This window comes from Tachysurus vachellii, chromosome 2, assembly GCF_030014155.1.
Source record: "Tachysurus vachellii isolate PV-2020 chromosome 2, HZAU_Pvac_v1, whole genome shotgun sequence".
Lineage (NCBI taxonomy): Eukaryota > Metazoa > Chordata > Actinopteri > Siluriformes > Bagridae > Tachysurus > Tachysurus vachellii.
The window spans coordinates 4286670-4310469 of NC_083461.1; the positions used below are offsets into that span (position 1 = coordinate 4286670).

Genomic DNA, 23800 nt, shown 5'->3' on the forward strand with positions numbered 1-23800 from the left:
GCAGTGAGGAAGATAACTGATACTTATAATTCCACATAGTATAAAAAACCTAACCTAAGACCAATCAGTGAATAGGGTCCTCAAAAAAGACAGAAATTCAGATGAATTATATGACGTCATGAAGTGAGAGGTGAGAGTGAATTAATGAAAGTGTTTCTGTTCGATGCTCTGACAGGTGTGTGCGTGTATATATATGTGTGTGTGCGTATGTGTGTATATATGTGTGTGTGTATATGTGTGCATGTGTGTATATGTGTGTGCGTGTTTGTGTGTGTGTATATGTGCGTGTGTGTGTTTATGTGTGTATGTATAAGTGTGTGTGCATGTGTGTATATGTGCATGTGTGTGTGCTTATGTGTGTGTATGTGTGCATGTGTGTTTATGTGTGGATGTATGTGTGCATGTGTGTGTATATGTGCATATGTGTATATGTGTGTGTGTGCATGTGTGTATATGTGTGTGTGCGTATTTGTGTGTGTGTGCGTATTTGTGTGTGTGTATTTGTGTGTGTGTATGTGTGCGTGTGTGTGTATATGTGTGCATGTGTGTATATGTGTATGCGTGTTTGTGTGTGTATATGTGCGTGTTTATGTGTGCGCATGTGTGTATATGTGTGTGTGCTTATGGGTGTGTGTATGTATGCATGTGTGTTTATGTGTGGATGTATGTGTGCATGTGTGTATATGTGTGTGTGTATATGTGCATGTGTGTATATGTGTGGATGTGTGTGTGCATGTGTGTATATGTGTGTGTATATGTGCATGTGTGTGTTCATGTGTGTGTTCATGTTGCAGTGTCAGTCCTGTAGAGAGCGGTATTTGGTTTATAGAGTTGCTTTATAGAGCGCGCGCTGTACACTGTACTGTACATGAGCGCGCGGAGGGCGGAGCGACTCACGCGCCTCTGTTCACTTCGCTTCACGTCCCAGTAAGAAGAAGAAGAAGAAGGAGAAGAAGAAGAAGGAGAAAGCGAGCACACACACAGACACACACACAGGCACACACATATATATAGATACACACACAAGGACTTTCTATCTCTCTGCTACGTTTATTCACACACCGACGTGTCGGCACGCCGCACCCTGAGCCTCACGAGCTATAACACACACACACACACACACACTGAACCTGTAACCTCTTGTCTTAAGAGTCGTCCTTGCTGGGAAACACTCGGATCTTCACACGGTGAGTCGATTCTCTGTTTCCTACTTGTACTCGTACACACACGCACGCACGCACGTGCACGCGCGAGCTTATTTATCAACTCTCTTCCAGTGCACGGGCGCTCGCGCCAGCCTCGGGGTTTTTGACAGTACTTAGCATGCATGCTAGTAGCTCGGCTATCAAGCCTAAACTCCTAAACTGGCACAAACTGGCACACACACACACACACACACACACACACACACACACACACACACACACACACACACACCTCTCTGGCCATGGATTTCACATTTTTTATATTTTACATAACAAGCTTAATGTTTAGAACATGACTGTTGTACTATGAAAACAGTTTAATAATACACACATACACACACATATACACACACATACACACATATATACACACACATATGTACACATACACGCACGCACACACACACATACACACACACATATACACACACGATTTTCCACCTCTTTGGATTCCTCTTTTTAATCCATGGTAGATGAAGTGGAGCTCGAGCCATGTGCACTAATAACACAGCTTAACCCCATGTCTCTCTCACTCTGTCTCTGTGTCTCTCTGTCTGTCTCTCTGTCTGTCTTTCTGTGTCTCTTTGTCCATCTCTGTCTCTCTGTCTCTCTCTGTGTCTTTTTGTCTCTCTCTCTCTCTCACACACACACACTCACACACACAATGTAAGGTCAGACCCCAGGAATACACACTACACTCTGTAAATAATGTTTCTTTACACGAGCTGCAGCTTGCAACACATATAAATATATCTCGAAGTTTGGCAAATGATCACAACAACGCGTTCATGTCCGGTATTCCGTGCTGCTCTGTGCACTGTTGTCTACATAAAGGTGTGTGTTTGTGTGTGGTTAAATATACACAATGTAAACGGACACAATGTTCAGAGAAAACAGAAAACCCTATACCTGTAGAGTGCACCTGTATGGTGGGGCAGCTGATAACCTCAGAATGGGCGTTACAAATCAAAAGTGTGTGTGTGTGTGTGTGTGTGTGTGTGTGTGTGTGTTGTTGTCGTTTTGTTTTGGATTGTTGTTGTGGATATAAACATGTTGTTCCTCACATACCACATTTCACCACCCCAAACACAAACACACACACACGCACACACACACACACACACACACACACACACTCACACAGACCTACATAACAAAATATAGCCTGTGTCACTGGTGTGCTGAGGATAGTGATATACAGTATATAATAGTGAATAGTGTGTGTGTGTGTGTGTGTGTGTGTGTGTGTGAGACAGATATTCATACTTACATTTGTATTCACACCAAAGTAGGCATGCACTAAATGATGGATAGACAGACAGACAGACAGGTGTGTTGATGTTCTGAGATGTTTTTCTCCTCAGTGATTAATTGAGTTACTGTAGCTTTCCTGTCAGCTCTGCCCTCTCTCACCACCTACAGAACTGCCGCTCGCCACACGTCTGTTGATTTTCACGCCACTCTACAGATGGCTGTGTGTGAAAATCTTGGCAGATCAGCAGTTTCTGAAGTACCGGAGATCACCAAGATCACATTTTCCCCCATAATCTGATGTTTGATATGAACTTTAACAGAAGCTCTTGACCTGTTTCAGTGCGACTGAACGCACTGTGCTGCTGCCATGTGGTTGGCCGGTGGATTACTGCATGAATCAGCAGATGTGAGTGTGTGTATATGTTTAAAGGTATATAATGAATCTCTAACACATGCCTCAATATATATATGTGTGTGTGTGTGTGTGCTTGTGTAATTTTGATTTACTGTTGGTTTGTTTGCTTTACCCCACATTTTTATCTTATACTATTTATATATTGGTTAAGAAATGACACCAGACACGCCTTTAGAAAACAAACACGTATACGTTTTGTATACACACGTATAAATAGACTTTGTATTTTCCCACACTGCAATTCTACGATCGTCATGGAGACGAGATAAATCCAGTCTAACCCACATCTCTGCTGTGTAATGATTTCTGCGGTGTCGCGTTTGTCGTGTGCATCGTGACGCCAAATTTCGTCTTGTACCGAACACAGCTAACGGCTGACATCTTCAGCTTCTGACATCTGCATGGCTCACTCTTGTGACCTGTCACTGAGAACATGGGACCGCTCGTGGTATTTTCCAAGCTGGGAAAAAAGTGCAGGAGTTGAGGAACTCGGCATCCTCGTGTTCGTCTTGTCCTCCTGTCTCCCTCTGATGGCATCCAATGACGTTCCCTATTTTCTTTTTTTTTGTTACTTACCTTCAGCTAAATGTCATTAAAATACATTATATTTTTAAATGCGTTCTATAAGAATGTCAACCTCCCAGTGGATTAATTTTGACATTTAAGCTTTTAGCCAAAGAGCCGCCAGCTAACCAGGGATCATTAAAGGTGGGGTGTACGTTGTTTAAAAAGCCAATGTTGACATTTGAAATCACCAAAACAAACACGCCCCTGTATTGATAGCTCCGCCCACACATACATACGTAACCCAGGCTACTAATGGAAAGAAATGTGTCTTTATCATAGCTGAAGAGAAGAACAATACGATTGCAGATAAACAAACAAGCAAAAATGACACACAAGCATAATCATGTAAAGGACAAAGGCATATATTAGTTCTGTGTAACAAAGCAAAACCAACGTTACTCACCTATCGAGAAGGAAAAAAGTGCCTCGGCGTCCCATCGCAGGCCTTCCTGCTCCTTCAGTTCTCTCCAGCACTGGAAAGCTGATCCTATATTAACACGTCCTACTTCTTACCTTATCGTAAGCCTTTCTTCACTTTCTTTCTTTGTTTTTATCCTCCATGTCAATGTTAAAACCGCTTTCTGCTGATGTCACACATGCGCACTGAACACTCTCTCCGCCGCATGTTGACAAGACACGCCCCTTACTGCTCATTGGCTACACGTTTGTTTTGTTTTCGTTTTGTTTGGCGGCCCAACGCAGAGACCCCACCCTTAATGAGTCATACCTGCTATTATTTCAAGCAATTTGAATCTTTTCATAGTCAAAAGTTGTACACCTTTGTTTAGCGAGGGCGGACGTTTCGTTTCCCAACCAAGGTGTGAGCTAGGTGTTTTTTATTTTTCTGAAAAAATCTAATAAATTCCACAGCTGTGCGCTCTGGCAAGAATTCCGACCGATCAAATTCACTCCCACGGTTACTGTTTATTATAAGTATATATTTCTATATCTCTAAATATCTACGGTATCCGTTTTCTAACCAACTCGGTTTGCATGGCAGTGAGAGATGTTTTCTGTCGGAAAGGTAACTCTTTGATAACCCCAGATTAGACAGGACATGAGAAGACATTATGAGTTGCTGTAGTTTTATCTCTGCTGGTGTGCAATGTGAAGAAATGAGACACACCAGACATTAGACACGCCCTGGGAAAAAATCTGACTTTTTTTATTTCTCAGGAAATATTAAGTAACGTAGGGACCGAAGACGTCGATGGTACAGTATGTAAGGAATATGTACGTGAGCCGGGGGATTCTTACGGTGGCAAGCTAGGGTTAAAATGTTAAAAAATAACAAACAAACAAACAAACAAAAAAAGAAGCCTTTATTTTGTCATATATACTGTACATTACAGCACAGTGAAATTCTTCACGGGGTCACAGCTATGATACAGCGACTCTGGACCAGGGGGGTTAAGGGCTTTGTTCAAGGGCCAAACAGTGGCAGCTTTGCAGTACTGGGGCTTCAACCTTGATCCCTTACTCAACAACCCGGAGCCACTTGAACCGCCGCTGCCCCCAAAAGTAAAAGTAAAAATAAAAATAAAATTAGCTGGTAAAAATTTTGGTGGATGTTGAATTTGGAGAATATTCGGTTGACAAATAAATATTTGGTCAGAACTTTACCGATCAGTAAAGTTCTCTACCAGGTCAATAAATGAACGTTGGCTTGGTTTGTTCTTTAAAACCATTTTAAAATGTATACGTTAATCCACGTATACGACAGAGTTTCTCTAACGATGCGGCTGACGGACGATCGAAAATAATCAGCAAACAGATCCAGGTTTATGTGTTAATTAGATATGTTTGTGTCTGTTGTGACTTCACCTCACAGCAGAGTCCTGAAGAGTTTCCTCTGATGGAAATGTATAGAAAATCAATCAGTAAATAAATAAACAGCATCACTCTTAGATTATTAAGGAGAACTTTCAGATTTCACTGAACTTCTGCGTATCAGCAATTACATACAAGTCGCTTTCTAGTCTGTCTCTCTTTAGGTTCTCTCTCTCTCTCTCTCTCTCTCTCTCTCTCTCTCTCTCTCTCTCTCTCTCTCTCTCTCTTTCACTCTCCCTCCCTCTCTCTCTGGCCAGTGTGTCTGTGTGTGCACACTCTCTGCTCTGTTAGGAGCCATGACCTCTTATAGCATCCCGTCTCTATGGCCAGTGTGTGTGTGTGTATGTGTGTGTGTGTGTGTGTGTGTGTGTATGTGTCTGTGTGTGTTTGTCTGTGTGTGTATGTGTCTGTGTGTGTTTGTCTGTGTGTATGTGTGTGTATGTGTGTGTATATGTGTCTGTGTGTTTGTCTGTGTGTGTGTGTGTGTGTGTGTATGTATGTATGTATATGTGTGTGTATATGTGTCTGTGTGTGTTTGTCTGTGTGTGTGTGTGTGTGTGTGTGTGTGTGTGTGCACTCTCTGCACTGTAGGGAGCCATTACCTCTTATAGCGGCCCGTCTCTATGGCCACTCTTTTCTCTCTCTCACACTCACTCTCTCTTTCTAGTTTCTCTTTTGCTCTCTCTCTAGTCTCTGTCTCTCTTCTGTTTAGTCTCTCTCTCTCTTTCTCTCTTTCTCTCTTTCTCTTTAGTCTACCTCTCTCTCTCTCTCTCTCTCTCTCTCTCTCTCTCTCTCTCTCTCTCTCTCCCTCTCCCTCTCAGTAAACGTGTGTTGGTGTGTTTGCTCCCGGGAGCTCGTGTGTGTGTGTGCTGATGATAAATTCAGTGAAGCTCCACAGCAGTGAGAGCAGCTCGTCTTATCAGCAGCCAACGTCCTGAACCATTACAAAGTTCAGCCTCGTCGGCTGCCGTCACACTTCCACAATCTCCTCACACACTCGGGGAAGTCAGGTTAACAAGTGCTACTTAACACGTGCCGCAGATTAACGCTAACAGCTCACGCTCGGGGAGGTGAGGAAGCACTTCTACTGGCCGTTGTAATGACTTCAGCGTTCAGCTTCATCTTTTTAATTTAGCTTTAAAATCCAAACAAAACAAAACAAAAAAAAATCACATCAAGCGCCTCAAGCTCCTAAACCTAATGAGCCGCTCAGTAGGGATATCGCTCCTCCTCGTTTTCTGCCACTGCCCCCCCCCCCTCACCCCCATCTTCGTTTTTATTACACGCCGTAGCAATAAAACGTGAACGAACAGCTGCTGAAAGATTGAATACGAGCGCTGAAACTGTATCATCCTCTCGCTTCATATCACTTTCACTGGTCTGATGAAGACATCATCGGGATCTGGACTGTGTGTGTGTGTTTGTGTGTGTGTGTGTGTGTGTGAGAGAGTCCTAATGTTGCTTTACGTCTGAATAAATGTATTTTTTTCGGGGTCCTGTGTTTTGAAAGCAAACACGTTTCAGTGTAATAAGCAGGAATATGATAATATTTGGATATCTAGATTTGCAGACAAAACACCAGTAAAACCAGTTGAACTTGATAAAAATGAGTTGGATGATTGCTTTATTTCATATAATGTTTCACAGGAAAGAGGAAAGCGATACTAATATTGGCGCTCGAGCGTATAACGTAACGAAGGTTTTTTTGTGATCGTTTTTGCAGCTTTCTCAAAGATTTGCATCTAACAATGGACTTAATGCTCGATGAAAAAAAAAAACGTTAGAAACGTAAACATTCTGTCTTAGAACTGATTATCGATTGCTAGTCGACTGATTATCGACGCGTCACGCGTCGGTCGACTTGTTCTGAAATCTCAAAACTCTTCAGTTGAGTCGCTCTGAAGCTCTTTAATGTTTCGTCAGGACGTTAAGATCAGGCGGTTGCTCCTGCATGACTGCGGTTTCCTGGAGTATGAGAGCCAACACACACACACATACACACATACACACACAAGAGTAGCTCATAAGACTTAAGCTGCAAAATAATAAGACACAAAGCAGCTGTTATCGGGCTGTGTAAGCGAGAGGCTCTTGTCATATCCACACTCTGAATTTATTAAGCGCTCTGACTCGAGACGTTCTCCACAGCGATGCCGAGCCGTCACTCTTCTTTCCTGAAGCTGTGCTGATTTTATTTCGCCGTCAACTGTAAAAACGTCCCGCTCACGTCCGGTAGGCGTGTCATTCGCGTAGTCGTTCGGTCTAAGACGCAGATCTCAGATCAAAACGTTCATTTTTTTTCTTCTTCGTCTTCTTTTTTTTTAAAGCAGTAAAATTTTCTAGCTATTTTCAGCAGCCCAAAGTTTTAACTTCTCACAGTGAAGCACAACATCATAAAGACCCCCTGGGTATTAAATCTTTCAGTGCTGTGCGGACGGATAGGAAGAACGAGCTCACATATTTTTATCGTTCTGCGGTTTGGAGCAGTTTGAGCTTTTAAAGCTCTGGAAGCACTCGCTAATGTCAAAGAGCAGCAATCTCAAATAAATTTTCATGACTTTTAGAATTGACAGAAACCAAAATCACATTAAATTTACTCTGTTTTTCTTTTCTTTTCTTTTCTTTTTTTTTTTAATCCAAGCTGGAAGCCAGGAAGTTTACGTCATGTCACGAAAACTTTATGTCACGAAATACTTCTTTATGTCGTATTTTTTCTCTAAAGTTTTGAATATTGCCAGAATTTTTTAAGTGTTCAGTCGATTTTTTTTTCTAATATCAGTGTGGTTTGCAGCCATAGCGCCCCCTTGTGTTAAATCAAAAATCCTAAAACCTTCATTAAAGGTGCTTGCAAAGCAACATTCTTATTTATATCTATGATATCTAAATCAGTCTCTCCAGGATTTCCAAAAGTTTCTTTTTTCGTTTAGATTGTTTTGTCCAAAAATGCGATGTTTTTTTTTTTTTAATTTTTTAAAATTTATATCATTTATTTATTTTTTTTATTTTATTTTATAATATTGCTGATGCAATTTATTTAAGTATTTTATGCTTTTACTTTTAAAGAAAACTTGAAAGGATGAAATCGGCTGCACAGGATTCTTCTCTAAAACTCCTCACAGTGTCTCAGCCCCAAACTGTGGAAAATCTGAGGTAAAAAATCGCAAATTTTGCATTCATCTGTCACAAAATCGAGGAATCCTAAAGAAAATGTAAACAATTCGAATTTCAGAGGATTTTATTTTCTAACATTTTTAAATCCTTTTTAAACAGTTATAAACGAGCTGATTTGTATTTCTACTAGGGTTGGGTATCAAAAGAATTTTTCCGGTTCCGATTCCGGTTCCAGTTCTGTCTTACGATTCCCGGTTCTGATCCCGATTCCATAATAAAAGTTTTTAAAATATGTAAAATATTTTAAACAGAGCATTTCAATTCATATCAATTTAAATTTAAATAAATCCAACATCAAATTTAACATCCAGAATTACAACTTAGCAAAACAGTTGCTTTCTGCTTTCTCTGGGAGAAGACGAGACCTTTAGTGGCTTATTGTATCTCCAGCTGTGGAGAAAACCCTCTCAGAGGGGGGAGATTTGCTTCATTGTTGTAGCTTTGGAAATGAATCCAAACTTTAGACTTTTTTTTAGACATGTTTAACACAAAGCGTACCTCAGCACAGCAGCGCGGGTGACTGATCTCTGTGGTAAGCTGCGTTAATTTGGTTGTGTGACTGTAAAACAATGAATATTCATGAGGTAAGACATGGCTATTTAAATTGACCGCTCCCAGCGCTTTGCCCGTCATCGCATCGGAATCGCGTTCGGAACCGAAACTTAAAAAATTCCGCGTGGTTCCGGTTTCTGTTAAGAAACAGAAACCGGTTCTGAATAAGAACCGGTTCTCGGTTCCCAACCCTAATTTCAACAGACTGAAAAAAGAAACTGAGGGAAAATAAATTCTGTAATTTTAATAATCGTTTGCCGTCGTTTTGAAAAATCGCAAGCTGCTTGTTAATATCGTGGAGTTTGCTTTGATTTTGTCGTAATTTTTGTCGCAAATGTGTAATATCCTGGAAGGACTGAATATGGCTCTAGAATAGTAGACTAGATAAGCACTCGTCTCGTAGATGAGAAATAATGAGTCTGATCTAAAGCGAGTCAGGAATCTGTTGTTCTTTCAGTGTGTTTTAGACGTGTGTTTTTCCCTCTGTTGAGAATCTTGCGCTGAACTTTAGTGTTGAAGATAAATCTACTCTGAAGATACAAACATTTGTGTGGTAAAAAATATAATTTTATTTATTTTTTTTTACTTTTTTATGAATATATCACCTCTAGTATTGTAGAGAAAAACAGGAACCCTAATGAAACTCTACAAATTCTTAAAGTCCTGAGTGTCTACTTTCGTATGTGCTCCATATTAACACCACTGTGGAGTGAAACATGACAAACAAAACAGGAGGAAACAACATGTTTTGTCTTCCTGAAGAACGAGTTAAAAGTGTAAACGTCTGAATAACGCACTCATATCGGGTACGTCCCTAATTACTTTAATCTGTGTAATAATTACAGGACTCTGTCGTGTCTTTTAATCCGGTGAAGGCAGCGAGACAGTTTTCGGGTCAATTCGAGTTCATAAGTCGCATCCATAAGGCTAGAATTTGCCCGACTCGGATTAAGGCGGCCGCATCAGACAGCGGGAGCGCATTCATAAAGCAGACCCGATAATTGATTTGCAGCACTCTGGCTCTAACGGTTTGCCAGACAGCCTATTACATTTCCACCATTTAGAATATTATCTTTAGTAATAACTTCAGTAGATAATGTGCACTGAAATGGATGAAGGGAGATTTGGCAGAAAATCAAAAGGCTTTGCGCTAATGGAGGCGTCGCTTTCAGCCCGGTGTGGGGGGAGACTAATGAGCTTGGAGAGGAAAAGGGCGCCGGGAAGACGCGAGTGTGATTTGTGGTGTAAAGGGCTCTCAGGGGTTAACGCTTCTCATACACGTTCTTATAGCCTGGACCCTTCTTTCAGGGAACCCTCACGCCCAGTCGTCTCTCATCTCAAACTTCCTGTCGAGTAGATGGTCTTGGCGTGAAGCGGTTACGGTAAAACGAGCCGTTTCGACACCGCTAATGGACTTTGGTGCCACTTTACATTCTTAAAACCATTCCAGTCCACTGTGTGTTTACACTTAACACATTAAACATGTTGATAGTGAAATATTAGCCGTGTTCTGGTCTCGGTTTGTCCTGCATTTTTTGATATTCATGCGAGAAGTTAGCGGTGCTGTGCCGTAAAGATGTCAAGAGAGCGATAATGTTAATGCTTTTACCATCTAAGAACAGGTTATTTTTTTTTCCCCTCACTCGTAATTTTCCGGCGAAAAATATAACATACAGTTTGTGCAAACGCTGAAAGTCCCAGAATGCAGTGAAGTGGAAGAAGATATGTTCAAATGTGTAGAAATGTAGAGGCAAGAGAGAAAGAGAGATTATAGAGAATTAAAAAACCAAGATCGATTATAGAGACCAGAGAGAGACTAGAGAGAGACTAAAGAGAGACTAGAGAGAGAAAGAGAGACAATAGAGAAAGAGACTAAACAGAGACTAAAGAGAGACCAGAGAGAGACGATAGAGAGAGAGACTTCCAAGAGTCTAGACAGTTTAGAGAGAGAGAGAGACTATAGAAAGGCTAGAGACAGAGTCTAGAGGGAGACTCAAAAGAGACTAGAGAGAGCGAGAAAGAGAGAGAGGGAGAGAGAGAGAGAGAGAGAGAGAGAGAGAGAGAGAGAGATTTACAGCATAAAGAGTGATGTAAGCGCACACTGTTATGGTTTGTATGATTCTTGTTAAGGCTTTCAATGAGTTCCTGCTTCTTGTGAGTTATTACTTGAATAAATGCAGATTAACACACACACACACACACACACACACACACACACACACACACACACACAATGTGCCAGCTTGTCATGTTACTGAGAAAACACAACGCGTGAACACTTGTATCTTGAAGATGTTAGATCTTTACTTCAGACTGATACTAAACCCTGACACTGGAGACTCCTTCCATGAAGGTTCCATTAACGTCTCCGTACCACGGCAGCAATTGCCCTTTTTTAAAAAAAAATAATTTACATGAAATGTTCTCTAGAAGTCTCTGTAATGAGAAAATTCTAGAATATCACTCCTGACCAATCAGAACAAACTTGTGCAGAGATTAAACAAAACAACACAACACGACACACAGCCCCTGAATGTACACACACTGGTGTAATGACCGATTGTATTCGAGAAAGCACTTTGATTTTTATCGCCAGCTCATGGGCCCCTTAACAGGAAACAGGCTGCACTGAACAGCGAGTCCAACGGTTAAAAAAAAACAGAAGGGAGACTACACACAAAGCCTTTGATTTGGGCGCCGCATGAAGCTGCTCACGTTTATTCAGTGATTCCTAGAGTCGATGCCAAAGCTGGCAGCATCTGTTGAAATGAATCACACAGAAGAGCCAGTGAAGGCCAGAGAATGGGGTTCGGCAGAGTGTCTGTGAGGATGAGGAGTGTCGGTGAGCACCAAGAGCGCCAGTGAGGACGAAGAACGGCTGTGAGGATGAGGAGCGACTGTGTTTACGAGGAGCGGCTGTGAGGACGAGGAGTGGCTGTGTTTATGAGGCGCGGCTGTGAGGACGAGGAGTGGCTGTGTTTACAAGGAGTGGCTGTGAGGACGTGGAGCGGCTGTGAGGATGAGGAGCGGCTGTGAGGACGAGGAGCGGCTGTGTGTACGAGGCGCGTCTTTGAGGAAGAGGAGCGTCAGTGAGGACGAGGCGCGTCGGTGAGGAAGAGGAGGGGGAGTGAGGACGAGGAGCGGGAGTGAGGACGAGGAGCGGGAGTGAGGATGAGGCAGGAGTGGCTACGGCGCTCATTCACACACACACACACACACACACACACACACACAAGAAAATATGGTCGTGAAACCTGAGGAATGTTTTATTTATTTATTTATTTATTTATTTATTTATTTATTTATAAAGTGTAATTTGCTGATATAATTAGCATTTCTATTGACATTCATTATTACACGTTGTATATCACAGACATACTGTAAAAACAGCAGCTCAGCCAGTAGTTCCGGCAGTTTCCGTGGTCTTCCTGATGCGTTACTGTTTCTATAGCGACGTAGATGTTGGTAACCTTTCTACAGCGGATTAGCCTGATGCGTATAATAAAAGCTTTTATAGGTAACGATAAAAAGAAAAGGGGGTGGAATTGTTAATATAGTGAAATTTATCTATAAGGATTCTTTCTTTTTTTTAATTTATTTACATTTATGGAAGGAGTCTCCAGTTTTAGTGTTAGGACCCGAAACTGCTCTGTGCTCAGGATGAAACGTTGACACTGGAGACTCCTTTCGTTAATGTTACACAAACATCTCCTTAACACATCAGCAATTACCTGTTTTTTTTTTTTTGGCTTTTCTTTTAATTCAATTTGCGTGAAAGCTGTGAATAAGCTGTTGCTATAGAAACCTACATTACAGCTTATTGCTTATAGTCACTGAATTAAAAAAAAAAACAGTATCACAAGTTCGGTTCTGTGATGAAAAAGTATTAACCTTTGTTTCGACTGACTCGTAAGATGTTTTAACAAAACAGGCTGAAAATAGACTTCTTTGGAACAACCGACATGGAAAAAACCTCACAGGAACACAATAGAGCGCTAATAATTAGCCTGATAAACTCTCTGAATTATTCATGAATTATTCACAGTCTAGAGTGAACTGAACACGAAGTAAGCGTGTATCTTCAGAGGACCATCCGACTTGCAGTTAAAGTGTTTCAATAACGGATTAAGACGTACATTTGCATTTCCAACGCTTGCTTTCACCTAATGTTTGTATCCAAAGTGATTAACAAATGAGGTTTAAATTCAGAGCACAGAGTCATCATGACGTCTGAGTGTCACCAGCAAAAATCAAGAGATGAAGAAACACCGGAAGCTGAAAGAATGACATTCCAGTCTCTCTGTTATAGTTAATAATCTAAAAACCCAGATTCTTTGGTTATAAAGAGAGACACACTAGGAAGAGAGAGACTGGAGAGATGAGAGAGTGGCTGAGAGAGGAGAGACACTAGAGAGACTAGGGAGATGAGAGAGACTAGAGAGAGACAGAGAGATGAGAGACTAGAGTGATGAGAGGGACTAGAGAGAGACTAGAGAGATGAGAGATACTGTGATAGGAGAGGCATTAGAAAGAGACTGTGAGAGGAGAGACATTAGAGAGAGACTAGAGAGATGAGATGGACATGAGAGAATGCTAAACTAGAGAGAGAGACTGAGAGAGAGATGCTAGATACATGAGAGAGAGATGCTAGAGATATGAGAGGAAGAGAGACTAGAGAGAGACAGAGAGAGAGATATGCTAGAGACATGACAGGAAGAGAGACTAGAGACAGACTAAGAGAGAGATGCTAGAGACATGAGAGGAAGAGAGACTAGAGAGAGACAGAGAGAGAGAGATGCTAGAGACATGAGAGGAAGAGAGACTAGAGAGAGACTAAGAGAGAGAGAAAGATGCTAGAGACATGAGAGGGAGAGACTAAGAGAGAGAGATGCTAGAGACATGAGAGGAAGAGAGACTAGAGAGAGAGATGCTAGAGACATGAGAGGAAGAGAGACTAGAGAGAGAGATGCTAGAGACATGAGAGGAAGAGAGACTAGAGAGAGACAGAGAGAGAGGCTAGAGACATGATAGGAAGAGAGACTAAGAGAGAGAGATGCTAGAGACATGAGAGAGACAGAGACTGAGAGACATGAAAGAAATATAATAGAGAATAAGGGTTAGGGTTAGAGGCGAGAGACACTAAAGGGAGACTGGAGAGAGAGACTAGACAGAGGAGCGAGAAACTAGAGGTGGAGATTGAAAAGATGAAAGCGAAATGAGAGAGAGTTTAATAGCATAACTTCACTGTTGTGGTTTGTGTGCTTCTTTGCAAAAATCCCAGCTTGTTCTGTTCTGAAGAACCTGTAAAGTGTTAAACTCCTGAAGATGTTCCAGAGCTCTGACACTGGAGACTCCTTCAATAAATAGAAATAAACAGAAAAACATCATATCCAGGATTCTAACATGCTTCTTCTTAGTCTTAGGCGTAGTCTTGTGTACACTCTTCAAGTGCCTGTGAATGAGCTGTTACTATAGAAACAGTTTTGTGGTTTCCTGCTGCTGTAGCGGGAGCTCTGCTAAACACATCGACACTTTCGGACCAATCAGAATCGAGAATTCGACAGAACCGTAGAGATAATCACGGCGTTTATTTTTATAAGGCTAGTATTTTGATAATGAAACGCTAGTAATACAATAATGAACTGAAGCAGTTACAGTAACAAGTACGTGTGGAGATTTTAATAGATTAGATAGATTATAATATATATATATATATATATATATATATATATATATATATATATATATATATATATATATATATATATATATATAATTATATAGACAAGCTCCAGCTCATCATTTTTATGAATTAACCTGTATACAGTAACAGAATGAGTATACAGAGTATACAGAACAGGCTTTTCTCTGTTCTCTACAGCTGGGATTTATTTTCTGCTCTCTCCACACTCACACACATTCACTCACACACACACACACACACACACACAGACACACCAGCGTCCACAATCCTAGTCGTAAACAAGCAGCAGTGCTGGAGGAAGAACTCGTACTTAGACAGGATACAGGCAAGAAAGATTGGGGTTCAAAAAAAAAAAAATAAAGGTCATAGCTAAAGAAAATCAATCAAATAAAAAACCCCCACAATTTTCATTTTATTGAAGATATATATATAATCAATTAATAATCATAGCATTTAGAAATATCTCCGAATTTTTTTTTTATTTAATTCTATAAATTCTATAATTTTACTTATTATAAAATATTTTAAAAATAAACTTTTTGGATGAAAAATAATAATAATAAAAAATGTTCTGTGTTTAAGCTGCATTTTATTTCGGGTGAAATATCGAAATAAACCAAATCTAAAATATATTATGCAATAATATTTTAATTAATTTAAATAATTTTAATTATATTTAAGAAAATTTGTTATAAAAATTGTGTTTAAAAAACATTCTAAAATTGATATAAAATCTTTAAAAATATTAAAAAATTAAAACATTTAAATTAAATATAAATTTTATCATATTAAACTTTTCATAAAGACTGCCATGCATTTATATATGTATATATATTTAAAAAAAAAAAGCAAGAGTATCAGTGAGCCGTGATGATGCACATCAGTCAGAGCGAGGGTGTGACTTTGTGTGGAATACATTATTAGTTTAGCTCAGATGTTTCTCATGGCTTGTTGAGTTAAACGTTGACATTTTGCATGTTCACATCCTGGCTGGTTTGTCAGCTCTGAATCGTTGGGCAATAGCTGAAGGGAACATTGCACAATCCACGATGCAAAGACATGCAAATGACATGCAAATGAGGGGCTGGATATCTATCTATCTATCTATCTATATATATATATATACGTATATATATATATATATATATATATATATACGTATATATATATATATATATATATATATATATACGTGTATGTATATATACACGTATATATATATATATATACACATGTATATATATATATATATATATATATATATATATATATATATATATATATAGAATTTTTTTACAGAATGCAGCACTGTACACTGTATTCACACTCATGATTGCGAAAAGCCTTGAAGCCTCAAAATCCCGTTTGCTTCAGCGACTGTGTGCGAGCTCGCGATCGAGAGCGATATCAAACTAGGGAAGTCTTTAATCCCTCTTTACTTTAAATATCATCGTAGTAAACATTACTCAGACCAGCAGAGCAGTAGTAATGGAACAACTTGCAAATAAAAACAATTACGCAGAATAATCACAAACCGATTAACGATTTATTTATTTATTTTTTTTTATGTTTCATATGCTTTCATTGCTGAAATTTAGCTCAGTGTTTACTAATAAGAACCAACATTAATACACAAACGTAGTGATAAACGTAACGTCGGCTCAGGACGATGCTGTCATCACATTTATTATGTTATTCACCACTTGTACTATTTGGCCTTCGACGTTCCAGCTATTCAACGCTTTCAACACAAGTCAGTAATTACGGCTTTGTATCTCATAGTCAGACTATTATCACAGAACCAGGCAGGATTTTTTTTTCCTTTCAGATCTGTAAACACTTTGATTTAACCGACTTTCCTGCTATAAGAGTCGGACAGGACTTGACCGCAGGGCGATTTAATTTAGCCCATAGAAATCTCGGGTCTGTACATCGCTAACAAAAATGGCGACAAAAACTGATTTCGTAACCAAGCTGCAGGACAGAACCTGTGAATTTGCATGTCGGTTTGTTGACTAGGGAAAAAAGTGCCAAACTGACAACGTGTCTATCTCAGGGTAGTGCGGAAAAATCACAGTCCGGAAAGGCGATATATGATATACGATGAAGTGCAAAAGTTTGTACCCCCGTGGATTTTAAGCAAAGAAAGGAAAATTTACCTCAGTTTTGTCTACATTTAAATTTAATTGATTTTTCTCATTTAATAACTTTTAAGACTAAAATCTGTTTTAGTTACTGCGTCTTTATAGAATTTTTTTTCTCTGTAAAAATGGAATGGAAAAGATTTGTGTAAATAAATAAGTAATAATCCGTTATATAAATAAATAAATAAATAAATAAATAAATAAATAAATAAATATTTTGGTCTACATTACAAGTGATATTTTTTATTTTTATATTTATATTCTTTTAATATTATGTTTGATTTGACTTTTATTAGACTCTTTACTTTTATTAGGTTGTTTTGTTTGCTCTAATGAAATATTCTAAAAACATCTCAAAACATTTACGATCAAATGCAAAAGTTTGTACCCCCTAAAGTTTCTGAAAGCAGAACGCACTTCCATGTTGTCAACATTTAAACCGATATCATTTTGTTCTAAGGGTGTGTACACTTTTGCACTGACCTGTACTTTAAGCCAATGTTTTGCCAGGGAACATTTTGACTTACAAATGTTTCTACAGAGCCAGGTTCGGGTTTAGGAAATGCGTCTCAGTAAGAAATCGAGGGCAAAAATTTTTGCACCCTGTAGTTTCTGTGTGATTTGTTATTACTGGTGTTTTCCTCTCCAGTCTATTGTCTTATTTGACCACCTTTATTTTTTCTTCTTTGGTTTCAAATTAATTCTCATAAAAACCTCCTAACCCTTCTATACAACCAGGTAGCACTCGATCTTGCATACCCCTGGTGAAGAAAAAAAGACGTTCCACATTTCTGTCTATATTTTCTAGAATCTTCTTCCCTTCTCACTACTGCTACTTCTAGAAGTATCCCTCGTTTGGTCCTGGGGATGTGGTAGCCTAGTGGTTAAGGTGTTGGACTATGAATCGGAAGGTTGTGAGTTTGATTCCCACGTCCACCTAGCTGACACTGCTGGGGCCCCTGAGCATGGCCCTTAACCCTCATTTGGTCCTGTGGATGTGGTAGCCTAGTGGTTAAGGTGTTGGACTACGAATCGGAAGGTTGTGAGTTCGATTCCCATGTCCACCTAGCTGTCACTGCTGGGGCCCCTGAGCATGGCCCTTAATCCTCAGTTGCCCAGTGGTATAAAATGAGATAAAAATGTAAGGCGCTCTGGATAAGGGCTTCTGCTAAATGATGTAAATGTGAAAAAGATAAAGGTTTTGTTTACTTCCTGCCCTATGGTTATTGTTTATTTTCGCTCTAATCTTATTGTGTTAACCTAACACATTTTAAATGCGCTCAAATACCTGTGAAAACCGTTGCTATAGAAACGATCCGAACTGGTGTGTTAAATAGAGCTGCTGTTAGAGGCAATGAATGTTCCCCGTCAGAATGGCGTATTCAGCAGCAATGAGGCTTTAAGAAGCCTGAGCCTGAGGAACATACACATGCAGACAAAGCGAGGGCTGAAAGAGGTACTTCTGATAACGGCCGAGTCTGTTGTAGAGACACACACACACACACACACTTATACACACAGAATAACGATGGGTACTGACAAGCCAGGCAGCTTGGCTTTGTGTGTGTGTGTGTGTGTGTATTTTGGTCTGTGCTGATCTGCCGAGTGATGAGTACTGACTCACAGTTCATGATTAATACCCGTTTGTTGACGTTGAGACTCGTGTATATTCTACACTCCTCATATGTTGCACATGTGTCTAACAACAGATTTGAGGTTTTATGACAAAATCTACAGATGGTTTGATCAGTAAACTTGCACCAGACTTTTTTTTGACACCGGGTCTAGTTTGTTTGGGTTCGTGCCATATTGTTCGCGTAAGTCTTTCAGGAATTTAGACTTCTTTTTGGTTCTGAAAGGGTGCTTTATCTTTATATACTTAAATGCACTTAAATGCAGAGAAAATGTAAATACTGCTCTCGTTATTCGAGAGTTTAAGGATGATGAACTGATTTCTGCATCATCTCTGAATGCATTAATTTAGCATATTGAAGCATGCGCTAGGTAGCAGAACTGGATTTATGACTTTTTGACCTGATCCTGGATTTCTTCAAGGCTTGTTCTTTCCAAGGTGACGTGACTGCACCATCAAACCTGCTTCACTGTAAACTCATACCTGGACCATAAATAACAGATGTAGTACATGGTGCTACAGCATACGGTCTGTCTGGATCTGGCTGAGAGCATATGTATAAGCATGCTAATGTATTGTATACATATGCAGACATACTATATTAGAACCCGTGTTCGATCGTATGTGAAGACTTCTGGCTCTATGCAAGCCACGTGTGCAAACGTAAACCAAACTTAGCCACGTATATTAAATATTAAAGCGATTATCCCGAGAACTGGAAGCACAAATTCTTGCGCAAGCGTTATGATTTCCTGAAGTTGATTTAATATCCTGTAGCCACATTACATTAACTGTACTGTGAAGATCTCGCTAAAGTGTGAACGAGAAAAAAAGAAAACTCTAAATAGCCTGTCCAGGCTACTGTATCATTCGCTTTATCCAATCACTGACTCGTTAACCATGGTGTCGAGATATCTGCTCTTTCCAGGCAAAACAGGAGAGGACCGACCCACCGATTACGGATCTCTGCTGTTGAAGATCCTGTTTAATATGTTCATGATTTGTGTATATGTCTCCCAGTAAGGCATGAAAGTATGGAGAAAGTCTGGAAGGTTCCAGACATCAATCCACTGTTTCTCCTGCACATATTTTTATCCTCATATTGTTATACACATCAGCAAGTCCACGATCAGACATAAACTTCGTGCAAATATATAAACAAGGACATATAGACGGTATTAGAAGTCCCACTGTGAACGATCTGGTCACGTTTCTCTTTAAATGGCCTTTAAAAATGAGTTATGTCTTCAGGAGGCCTCCGGCAATGCAAGCATAAAAGACTCCGAGCTTACAGATCCCGCTTTCTGACCTCACCAAGGGGAGTGGGAGAAACAGGGGGCCTGGTTAAAGGGAGGGAGAGGTTTGGGGGAGTAGATACAGGTCATACAGGAGAGGTGCATTCCTTCAACCGAGCGCAGTGTCTAAACGGTGTCCATCGCTTACCGCCTCTCACTCTGGCTCCTGCAAAGAGGTGAGAGCTGAGAGCTATTTGACTTGGCATGTCGACTGGGTGGATGGGCCTCATTTTGGCTTCCACCCCAGCGGATCAGTCATAATGCTGGCCAGATTTCGTGTCTGCGAGTGCCTTTAATACTGCCTGTGATCCTGCGGAGCTTTGGGAAGACGTAAGCCTCATGCAGGGGTAAAGGGAATTTCCTTTGTTTCAAAGCAGTTCACTGTTTCAGAAATCAATCCCTAAAAAATGGCGGATGTTCATCTGTAGAGGTTAAAACCTCAATTTTCTGTTCTGTTTGACCATCTGATTTAGTAGAAGAAAAGGAAATTAAAGTCGTAACTGTAAGTTAAATTAACTTTGTATGAACTACGATACCTGATATTGCTTGTCGTAACAACCGGTAGTCAGGAAGCACTGCTTTTCCGCTGGGTTTGTAACATTCGCTGCTTTGCTCAGAGACTCATCTCGCACAGCAAACAATCTTAGATGACCATCTGTAGCAGCTTCACACGTGTGTGTGTTTGTGTGTGTGTGTGTTGGGGTGAAGCAGTATGCATTTTTTTACTGTGTAGGAGAACGTACCATCTGCAGGCAGTTTCAAGCCAATCTCATAGATCGTTTGGATTCCTGATCTTATATCATGCAGCTTCTTGTCCAAACCTTTTTTATTTTCCATCCAAGTTACGTGACACTTTTATGATCTCTTTTACTGTTCAGTGTCGGCACAAAATCTTGGATTAGAACATTGAGAGACTGCACGTGATTGCTAAGGATGGCTTTTGATAATATTGGATAAATAATCTAAGGGGGGTCACTGTGGCTTAGTGGTTAGCACGTTCGTCTCACACCTCCAGGGTTTGGGGTTCGATTCCCGCCTCTACCTTTTTTTTGCATGTTCTCCCTGTGCCTCGGGGGTTTCCTCCCCCGGTCCAAAGACATGCATGGTAGGTTGATTGGCATCTCTGGAAAATTGTCCGTAGTGTGTGATTGCGTGAGTGAATGAGAGTGTGTGTGTGTGTGCCCTGTGATGGGTTGGCACTCCGTCCAGGGTGTATCCTGCCTTGATGCCCGATGACGCCTGAGATAGGCACAGGCTCCCCGTGACCCGAGGTAGTTCGGATAAGCGGTAGAAGATGAGTGAGTGAGTGAGAGTAATCTAAAGGAGTCTGTAGCTCATGGAGCTCTGAAACTTGGAAACCTCTGGTTAAGGGCTTCCTTAGTGGGAAAGAACCCTTTAAAGTTTAGATTGTTTTTTGTCAGGAAGTAAACACTTTTAGAAAAGGCTATTTCTTCAAGTTCTTTGGATGGTTGTGAGTTCTAGCATTCTGAAAAGGTTCTACATGGAAGTTTTTTTTTGAAAGAGACTGAGTTTTCTTCACAGCATTCTAAAGTTCCTCAGTATTTTGTAAAAGGTCTTTTTGGAACTTTTTCCTGTTTCCATATAGAACCTTTACGAGCTCCTTTAAATGGACAAACCCAAGAAGCCTTTGGAGTGCTCGATTAAAATTAGAAGTCTTACGTTTACGGCATTTGGCAGACTCTCTTATCCAAAGTGACTTATATTTATCTCATTTAAACAGCTGAGTAATTGAGGGTTAAGGGCGTTTCTCAGGAGCCCAGCAGTGGCAGCTTGGTGGCCCTGGGGGGGGGTTCGGTGCCTTGCTCAAGAGCACCTCAGTCGTGGCCGGCCCGAAACTCGAACCCACAACCTTAGGGTTAGGAGTCAAACTAACCATTAGGCCACGACTTACTGTACATTATAGGTTACCACATCCCCAAGTGAAGTCTTCATTCATAATCTCTTGAAATTTCTAAGCTCAATCTTGATCAGAAGGGTTCTTCAGGGGTTCTAAGTTTGGTATTTGAGTGTCCTAGAGGAGATGTCAAGCTTCCAGGTAAAGAACCTCTTTAAAAAACTTGAACTGTTAACTTTTCATAGCTCAGGTGTGGTTATTTTCTATTCCAATGGTATACAGCGAAAACATAGGACGATACCTACTTTACCATAACATTTACATTATACCATAAAGTGTTCTTTAATTTACGTATTGCTAGTTTTTCTTTTAAAAATCATTGCATGCAGGGTTTATGTTTAAAACTAGAACCATGAACTATCCAAAGCTCCTTCTTCTTCTTCTTCTTCTTCTTCTTTCGGCTTTTCCCTTCGGGGGTCGCTGCAGCAAATCATCTCTTTCCACCTATCCCTATCTTCTGCATCCTCAACACTTGCACCCACTAGCTTCATATCCTCATTAATTACATTCATATACCTCCTCTTTGGCCTTCGTTTATCCAAAGCTCCTTAAAGTTTCATTATTTTTTGAAGAGCGTGTAGTCATGTGGAAAAATCATCTATTATACATCTATTCTTTAGCCTGGTCTCTGTGGAGAACCCTTATAGGTTCTGTTTATACCCCTAGAAAAGAGGTTTGTCTTTCGGACCTCTTTCGAAAGGTAGAACCGACAAACATTTAAGTGGATGTTCTGATCATTAGGGCTCAGAGATTTTCATCTGTACTCCTAAGGAAGTAGAAGAAAACATTGGTCTGGACTGGGCTTAAAATTCCCTATGAGCTTCGCTTTATCTCCATGACCACTTGTTCATTCACGAGCTGCAAAAGAGCAGGATAACCCAGACTTTACTCTGTTACCTTGCTTTTTCTCCTTATCTTCCTATCCTTTTTTCCCCTGTCTGAACGAAACCACTCGGTGTGGAGATGTCGGATGTCGGACTCTGCTCTTTTGCTGCATTTCGATTGAAACCCTGTGAGGCCAAGGCGAGGCCAGAAACCAGCAGCCTGAAACTTTTCCACTAATCAAACAAAAGCACACGAGATAACAGTGTTGCCGATATCTCCAGACAAAATCAGTCATGAATGCCAGTGAAATGAAATAGCTGCTAGGCTCAAATAGAATATTTTGGTACACTTTCTCTGGATTGAATGTTAAACGATCATACTTGTCCTGTGTCTTAAGACACACAATTGTCCCAGGCTACATATAGTCGTTGCGATTGGCAATCACACGATTACTTATGTTTACGCCATTTAGCAGACATCCTTACATTTCTCCCATTTCTTACCTTCGAGAAGTCAAGGGTTAAGGGCCTTCCTTAAGGGCCCAGCAGTGGCCACTAGGTATTCTTGTATATTGAACTCACAGCCTTCTGATGAGCAACCTCTTTACCATTGAACTCCCACATAGTCTACTTGTTTTGATAGCTACAACCACATTTACATTTCCAGCGTTTGCCAGACGTCCTTATATCCAGAGTGACTTTATCTCATTATCTCATTATCTCATTTTTATACAACTGAGCAATTGAGGGTTAAAGGCCTTGCTCAGGGCCCCAACAGTGGCAGCTTGGCGGACCTGGGATCGAACTCACAACCTTCCGATTGGTAGCCCAACACCTCAACTACCAGGCTACCACATGCCCACACCCACACCACCACAATAGTAACGACTTACAGGTGGAAGTTCCATAAAACACACATTTTAAACAATGTGTACCTGATATAATTAGGGTTGCAAAGAGGCGGAAAGTTTCCGGTAAATTTCCGGTAAATTTCCGGTAAATTTCCGGAAACTTTCCACGGGAACTTAATCTGGGGAATTTTGGAAATATTCAAAATTGGAAACTTTACGGAAATTTACGGGAATTAATTGGAACTGTATATAAACTATATCATATACAAACATAAGTAAACATCTTGTTTGGTCATAAGCAGACATGCATGCAAGGTAATACAAATTTTAATTGATTATTTCATTGAGATACACAAAAGCATAATAAACATTATTATGCTTGTAATAAACATAATAAACATTTTATAGAGGATTTTTTTATTCTGGGGGAGTGAGTGTGG

The 23800-nt window shown here is 40.2% G+C and overlaps 1 protein-coding gene across 2 annotated transcripts in view; it reads left to right on the forward strand.

Annotated features, from left to right (window-relative positions):
* The first annotated feature begins 901 nt into the window (after positions 1-901).
* thrab (thyroid hormone receptor alpha b) overlaps positions 902-23800 on the forward strand; it is a 141782-nt gene continuing 118883 nt past the window's right edge. For both annotated transcript variants that reach the window (XM_060894501.1, XM_060894484.1), the window contains exon 1: positions 902-1187. The gene's annotated coding sequence lies outside the window, so the exon portion shown is untranslated. The remainder of the gene's footprint in view (positions 1188-23800) is intronic.